Genomic DNA, 8,331 nt, shown 5'->3' with positions numbered 1-8,331 from the left:
CGCAGCTCGGAAGACTTCCAGCGGCGCCTAGTCGGTGTAGATGCGGACCCGCGCGTCTATGCAGCCGCAAACCGACATCCGAATTTAGCAGGTCGTCCGAAAGAAAACGGAATGCTGATTTAGCGTCACTTGCTACCTTGATTTTGTACGTCTACAGAGGCGACTTCGCGCACTGGTCGATTTACAGCGATTTAGAATACCGCGTCGGAACTGAATGAGAGCGGCTCAACAGCGAGAGAGCGATGAGAGTTGGCCGGGACGTTCTTCGATTCACGACGCGATTTCTACGAACAATTATCTGAGCGTTGACTCACTTTCTTCTGGCTGCCCGAGACACCGATTCCCCTTTAAAGCCTCGGTAATTCCGACAAATATTGTGACGAATACGTTCGAATCGGCCCGTTACCGGTCTATCGAGAACCGTACGTGATGAAAAACTTGTATCGATATCTTGGGCAGCCGGCGGATCTCAGCAAAATCCATTGTTCTGAGTTGAGCCTTGAGCGCGAAGATAATCTATTTATCGCGCTTTACACGAAAACAAATATGTGCTCGCGAGATATTAAGAGCTCTAATAAATGTGAAATATTTAAGACGATTGAGTTAATTCAATTTTAAATTTTACTTCCTGCACTCTAAACATTCCGCCCGCCTCGGAACGACGGTTCTGAAACTTTAGCGAGACGGACTGACAGAGACGAGAATATTTACTGAGCTAATCCCAAAAAACTCGGAAAGTTAAGAACAAATTAACGAATCACGACGAAATAATAATAAAAAAATAATAATAAATGATTTACCGCCGCCCGCCTTGAACTGCTCTGTTTTAGTAGGTTCCGAGACGGTGCGCTTGTTAATAACGACAATTATGCGAGAAGAAAACAAAAATGAAAATGAATCACGAGATGTACAGTTTAGTTGCTGGCCTCACAGTTAACCGGCAACACGCAGATTTTGACAATGGGGCCCTTGTATTCCGCCGTCGCAGTTCGAACTGTAACGACTCATACGAGGCCATCCGCTCCGGGGTGACATTGAGTCACTCGGCCCAACTCCCATTTACTTGGCGAAAGCGTGGCATTGCGAAGGAGCACAAGCTGGCCGATTTTTAGTGAGGGCTGCTCTTGACGCCATTTAGTTCGTTGCTGTAGTGTATTGAGATAATCGCTTTGCCACACTTTCCAAAATCGCTCCGATATTTGACGAACTAACTGCCAACGCGTGAGGCGATTTTCTTGTACATTCATGAGCGACGGTTCCGGAGGCGCAGTTATCGCAGCGCCAATTAAAAAATGACCCGGGGTGAGAAATTCGAAATCATCGATCGAGTCGGTCAGTGGAGCGATCGGGCGCGAGTTGAGACACGCTTCCACCTTGTACAATAGCGTTGTAAACTCCTCATACGTGAGGGTGTGATTGCCAAGAACGCGCCGCAGGTGATGTTTTACGCTCTTGATCCCGGCTTCCCACAGACCTCCGAAATGCGGAGCACCCGGAGGAATGAAATGCCATGACACTTTATCATTGACCGTACTGTTTAGGAAGTCAGGATCTTAAAGAGCTGTTCGATACGCGAGTGACATTTCTCGATCCGCTCCGACGAATGTTGTTCCGTTATCGGAATATATGGATTGCGGAAGGCCGCGGCGCGAACAAAATCTAGAGAATGCATCCAGAAAAACTTTTGTGGAATAATCTGAGACCAATTCCAGATGAATTGCTCGAGTGGCGAGGCAGATGAATAACGAAATGTACGATTTTCGCGACACGATCCCTCGTCCTGCAGAGGCGCGCACCTGCACCGGCCCGGCATAATCTAAACCGCAATGAAGGAAGCATTGTGTCGGAGCCGAAACTCGAACGGCGGGAAGGTCTCCTATCAGCTGCGACGGTATCGCGGCGCGAGTGCGGACACAGACAACGTACCGATGAATAACAGCGCGGACAAGACTGCGAGCGCGAATAATCCAAAAGCTCTGTCGGATCGTACTTAGCGTGAGCTGTAGCCCGGCGTGCAACGCTCTACGATGCGCTTGCTCTACAATGAGCTGAACTAAAGGATGCGACGCGAGGAGGATCGGATGCCGCCGCGAAAACGGGATCGGTGCGCGACTCAGTCTCCTGCCGACGCGAAGGATTCCGTCACTATCGAGAAACGGTCAAAGCGCGAGAATCGGACTTTTTCCGGGCAAACAGCGATCACTCCGCAGCAATGAGATTTCGAGCGAGAACAAGTCTGACTGAATGTGTCGTACCCAGAACGTCCGAGCAGCGGAGCACTCTGCGGCAGTGAGTGCGAGACCTGGCAACTGGTTGTCAGGAGGCAGATTTTCACGACATCGGCAGCGCGAAAGGAATCGGAAGATGTACGCGGTTACGCGAATCAAACGAGGCCAGGAAAATCATTGCGAAGCGATCTCCGCTGCGTCGACCTAAGGAGCCACATGCAAACATGTGGCTCGAGCTTCAAGAGAGGTATCCGCAGGAGCGCCGGCTTCGGTCGCGGGCCATTCTTCCCGCGGCTGACCCAACCATGTAGGTCCATGCCACCAGAGAGGATGTCGAATGAGATCATCACCGAGCAGTCCCCGGGAAGCGCAATCCGCAGGGTTGTCCGAAGTCCTGACATGACGCCACCCGAACCCCTATTAAGTTGGACCCCCCCCCAGCGCAAATCAAGTTCGGACCTATCAAAAACTTTAGTGCTATTTAGGTGCTAATTAGTTGCTCTAATCCCAATTTTGTTGCTCAAGCCGTTTAGCAGGAAATCGCATTTAAAGTGGGGGGGGGGCAGCTTGCCATTAAGCTGGACCCCCCCCATAACGAAAAAAATATAAACAGTGGTTTTACAAACAAAACAATACATTCCCTGTATAATATGTACATAAAAAAGTTGAGAATGTCATAGATATCAAGTAAACGCGTAGCGCGAGACCGCACCGTGAATTTACGCAAGTCGGAGAGCTGGGAGTACCCGAAATTATCAGATCTCAATAACGGGTGAATTAATCAAGTTCTAAGTAGGCTCAATCGATAGCTTGGGTATGATTTGCATAAGAAAAATGATCTTATTTTTTCGCTATGTGCCCTACGAGCGGAGATATTGCGATGCAAAGTCCAAAGAAATGTCGTCGTCAACGTCGATTGTTGTACAGTTGCACTTTCTGCTGCGAGAGAGCGCTAGCGATATATCTAGACCTTTGTAGGTTATGGTTATAGATCGAGTGAGCGAACAAGGGATTGACAGTCGGCGAGAGAGTGATCGAGTACAGGAGTAAATTATTTAAATGAGTAAGAGTGAATAAGTATGTGATGTGCGTACGTGGTGTGTGTGTGTGTGTGTATGAGAGAGAGAGAGAGAGGGGGAGAGAGAGAGAGAGAGAGAAAGCGAAATAAGTGAAGTGAATAATTGAATGATAACAATATTATACAATTCGCAGCGAGGTTAAGTTACAGGTGAGCTTTAATCAATCGTTAATTAATCATTTTCATTGTGCAGTAATGGTACGATAACGTATTTATCATTTCCACATGGTATTTTAAACAATTTTCGTTTTACTTTAGATAATAGCTACATTCTAGTTTGCAATAACGCTGATTCCGATTTCTGAAACGACATACGTGTCTAGTAAACTAGATGTGCAAGGAGTATTGTAAAAATATGTTTTTCGTACAAACTTCTTTCCTATTATCACAAAATCATTCAACTGCACATGTCGTATTATTTGATGAACAATTATAACACTACCATCTTCTAAACCGCAACAATTATTATCACCATTTCGCAAAATTGTAGAGTGTAAGTTTAACATATAATTGAAAAAGATATACATCATCCAGTTTTTTTCAGTAAAGTATAAAACAATGATATTATTTTATTTTTCAGCAATTATAATACAGTTGCATAATGATGTAACACTACTGAGAATAAAAAAGTGTATTATAGACTGGCTAAGACATGCCAAAGAAAGATACGTAAGACATTCGAACAATGACAATGAGGAAGCAGCAAGACCACAAACAATATTACTTTTATTACTTTTTGTATTATTTCGTATTTTATTACTTTTCGTATTATGTTTCTGTTTCGTGTCATATCGGAGGTATGTGTTTAAAGCTTTTTCTTTGTGCTGCAAGAACTTACAAGAATTTTTTATTTACTTTTAACACTTAGAAACTTGTGATAATTTTAAGAGGTACTGTTAAGAGTTATGCTTATAAAGTTTATAAAGTTTCCTTTTATAAATGAAAAGTTATGTTATTGTAAACTTTATGTTTTTTTAAAGAGATTTGTTACTATTATATAAGATTAATATATACTTCTACAGCCGATTTTTACATTGAAAGACTGATTATATAAATAAACATTTATTCTGCAATGTAAACTTCTTTCATACATCATCATCCCCTTCTTTATTTTATGAAATGTCAGAAATGTATTATTATGTAGCATTCAATATCGTAGATATGTAGATATCCCAGATAGCACAGAGAGTTAAAAAAATTCACTTGTATGTCACAAATTGTGAGTTAATTTCAGATGCAAAAAGAATTCTTTTACGCTCCATAACATTTTTTCTATTCTTTTTGCTTCTGAAAATGAACTTAGCATTTGTGACATACAAATGAATTCTTTTTGAACTCTCTGTGCTATGTGGAATATCTATACATACGATATTGAATGCTACATCTCATACAGACAGCAAAACAAAAGTCCGAAGGACGTCGAAGGGATGTCCACAGGATATAAAATGTCCTTTAGACATCCCTTCGATGTCTCTCGGACTTTTGTGCTGTATGGGATCAAGGTCGGTAGATGGAGGAACTGGCGAAGTAAGGTCCTCGCATGACGCCATTTTCGGGACAGCGCGTATGTGTGTATGTATGTATGTACACGTAGTATCATGATATATACATGTGTATTGATGTGTATGTCAGTCAGCAGGCAAAGTCGACAACAAAGTGAACAGAGTGTTGTGAAACAAAAATGCCAGGTTGTTTTGCCAAAACCCGCATTTATGCAAAAATACTTCACCGTTCTTACTCATGTATCCCGCATAAAACGAGAATAACCTACATTTCGCCGCCATTTTCGGGTCAAATCGTGTGAAGTGGATGCGAGGACCTTACTTCGCCAGTTCCTCCATTTACCGACCTTGTATGGGATATCTCATAACATCACTCGGACATCCTCTGGATGTCGTCTGCGATATCTGTAGGATATCTCCTAGGCAGATTTTAGGCGGACACTTGTGCATATTGTGTATATCCCACGGATAACTGAGATCATCTTGGGATATCTTATGGCTATTGCGATATCCCAAAATGATATCTATGGGATATCTCTCAGATAAAGTGTGCTGTATGGGATAAAGTAAACGTTATTTATTCCGATAATTAAATTGTGAAAATAAAATCTGTTAAGCTATATTAAATCGCTTTCCTCTTTTACCTTCCCTATCACTCAGTTATATCAAGAGACACGGTAGTGTCTCGCGCCAAGTATACGCGAAGCGAGACCGACTGGGTATCTTTACGCGAAACGACGTTTTCAGAGACGCTTAGATTATCAGATCTTAATAACCTCTGAAAAGATCATTTTCAGAGTAACCTCAATGGATAGCTTGGGGTCGAATTATATAATAAAAGTGGTTTTATTTTTTTTCTATGTGCACTATGAGTGCAGATATTACGATGCAAGTGCAAATCGCGAAAATTTCATTTAAGAAACGTCGTCGTCGTTGATAGTGTCTCCCTAGTTAATACTTTTGCCGCAAGAGGCGCTAGCGGTATATCTAAATATCGTATTGTTAGTAATTTCCGGTTTTATAGAGGTCTTATTTTAATTATAATATATAGGGTATCTCACTTTATCTTATCTTATAATATACTGGGTGTCGGCTTTCTATTATAATATATAGGGTGTCCGATTTTAATTGATCAACCCGAAAATCTTGTATTTGTGATTCGAGGAAAATTTGACACAATCAATTAAACTTTATTTATTCCAATGATTAATTATTAATTATAATATACTGGGTGTCGACTTTCGATTATAATATATAGGGTGTCCAATTTTTATCGACCAACCAAAAAACTTCTATTTGCGGTTTTATAATATACTGGGTGTCGACTTTGAATTATAAAATATAGGGTGTCCAATTTTTATTGATCACCCAAAAAACTTGTATTTACGATTTTATAATATACTGAGTGTTGACTTTTGATTATGGTTTACATGCGATATCTCGCGAACAGAGCGTCCTAGAGGGTTCGTTCAGGGCCCATTCGACGGGGAGTTGCGAGCCGTGTTGAATGCTGCCAGAAGCAACCCTCTATCTCTCATAGTTTCCGAGATATTCGCAATTTTCTGTATAAATGGTTTTTACGTGATATCTCGCGAACGGAGCGTTCTGGAGGGTTAGTCCAGGGCTCATTCAACGGGGATTTTCGAGCCACGTTGAAAGCTGCCAGAAACAACCCTCTATCTCTCATAGGGTCCGAGATATTGACAATTTTCTTTAAAACTGTTTTTTTCGTGATATCTCGCCAACGGAGCGTCTTATAGGGTTCGTTCAGGGCCTATTCGACGGGGAATTTCGAGCCGCGTTATAATATTACACAATTCGCAGTGAGGGTAAATTACAGGTAAGGGGAAGTGAAATTAAAATATACTAGTAAATTTAGTTTTAACTTAAGGATTTAAAAAAATTGATTTATGCTTGATTTTCCTGTCTTTTGCTCTCCGGCATATATGACTTCATTATTATTAAGAGACACGGTAGTGTCATACACACACACTCACACTCACGCACACACTCACGCACACATTCACACACTTACACTCACAGACTCGCGTACACACTCACTCATACACACTCACACTCTCTCACTCACACTCACACACACACATTCACACACTCGCTCACATACACACACGCACACGCGCGCGCACGCACATGGCTGTCAACGTGGTCAATCGGGACAGTGGCCAATATCAATGTGGTCAATCGGGACCGTTGTGTGTGAATGTGTGAGTGTGTGTGAGTGTGTGAGTGTGTGCGAGTAAGTGTTATGCAGTACGGCAATATTTAGGAGAACTGTTTTCAATAAATGTAAAACGTGATGTGTTTGAGTTTCTTACAATCCTGTTCACTAAATATGATTGTATAAGACAACTGGTAGAGCATCAAGTAACTTCTACTAGTCGATGTAAATCTTGTGATTATACAAAGGAATTTACTTGTAACGATGTAGTTATTTCAATACCTATTAACAATTTGGGAAAAAAGCTATACTCTTAATGATTTATTAAATGTTACAGTTTCACATTGGTGTGAATCTGATGGGTCATGCGAACAGTGTACAGGAAATGATATTTTGTTTAAGAACGAATTAACAGTAAGGAAAGATATAGTTATTATTCGTTTAGTATTATTTTCATCTCAAGATGATAAAATGGTGAAAGCAATACGTAAATTTAATATATGTACTATTCCTACAACTAAAGTTTTAATAGCTAGACAAACGAATAAGCTTATGAATGCTATATTTCATAGTGGTTTATGTATTGAGGATGGTCATTACACGAGTATATGTAGAGAAGGAATGTCTAGTAGTTGGACTGAAGCTGATGATGCACAAATTAAAAAAAGACAATGGCCTAGAGGTGCTAAAGATATTTATATATTATTCTTACAAAAACTTGATAGTACATAAAGTATATATCAGCTCCCGTATATATACAAGGATCGCTTTGCGCCCATACAGGGTTGGTGAGAGTAAAAAAAGTGTTGCATAGTTGCAAAATTATACTGTAATAAAGTAACTAATAATTTAGTGCGAAATATCATTTTGCTGATAATAAATGTTATTAATGCCGTTAATAAAACGAAGAAAAAAAGAACTCTACAAAAGTAATATCACAACAAAATTACCTTTTTAAAAAAAGGTACAAAAAAGGCGCCAAGTATACGCGCGCGAAGAAAAAAAGAACTCTACAAAAGTAATGATATCAAACCATTGCGCCAACTATAAAAATGGGTATTTATGCAAATCAGAAAATCTATTATTTTATTATTATGTATACAACATCCTATTCCAATCCAAGCGTTGTTTTACTTCTCTTTAAATATTATTATAGTATTTTTTCACACAAAAGTATGAAATCTTCAAATTGCGCCAAGTGCAGAGAGAATGTATCGAAAATTAATTATTGTATTATTTAAAAAACTCAAGTGGTAGTATTCTTATCAATTAGAAAGAGAATATATATATATATATATATATATATTGATTTGAAAAATTATTGTTGTACTACTTTTAAAAAAT

The 8,331-nt window shown here is 40.0% G+C and overlaps 1 long non-coding RNA gene across 1 annotated transcript; it reads left to right on the top strand.

The window, feature by feature from the left end:
* The first annotated feature begins 3,373 nt into the window (after positions 1-3,373).
* Positions 3,374-4,385, top strand: LOC105282195. The gene is made up of 2 exons (XR_894455.3): positions 3,374-3,456; positions 3,887-4,385. It is a non-coding gene; the product is annotated as an uncharacterized LOC105282195 (long non-coding RNA).
* Positions 4,386-8,331: the final 3,946 nt, after the last annotated feature.

This window comes from Ooceraea biroi, chromosome 12 (assembly GCF_003672135.1).
Source record: "Ooceraea biroi isolate clonal line C1 chromosome 12, Obir_v5.4, whole genome shotgun sequence".
NCBI classification, from domain to species: Eukaryota; Metazoa; Arthropoda; class Insecta; order Hymenoptera; family Formicidae; genus Ooceraea; species Ooceraea biroi.
This window is presented reverse-complemented; position numbering and strand designations above follow the sequence as displayed.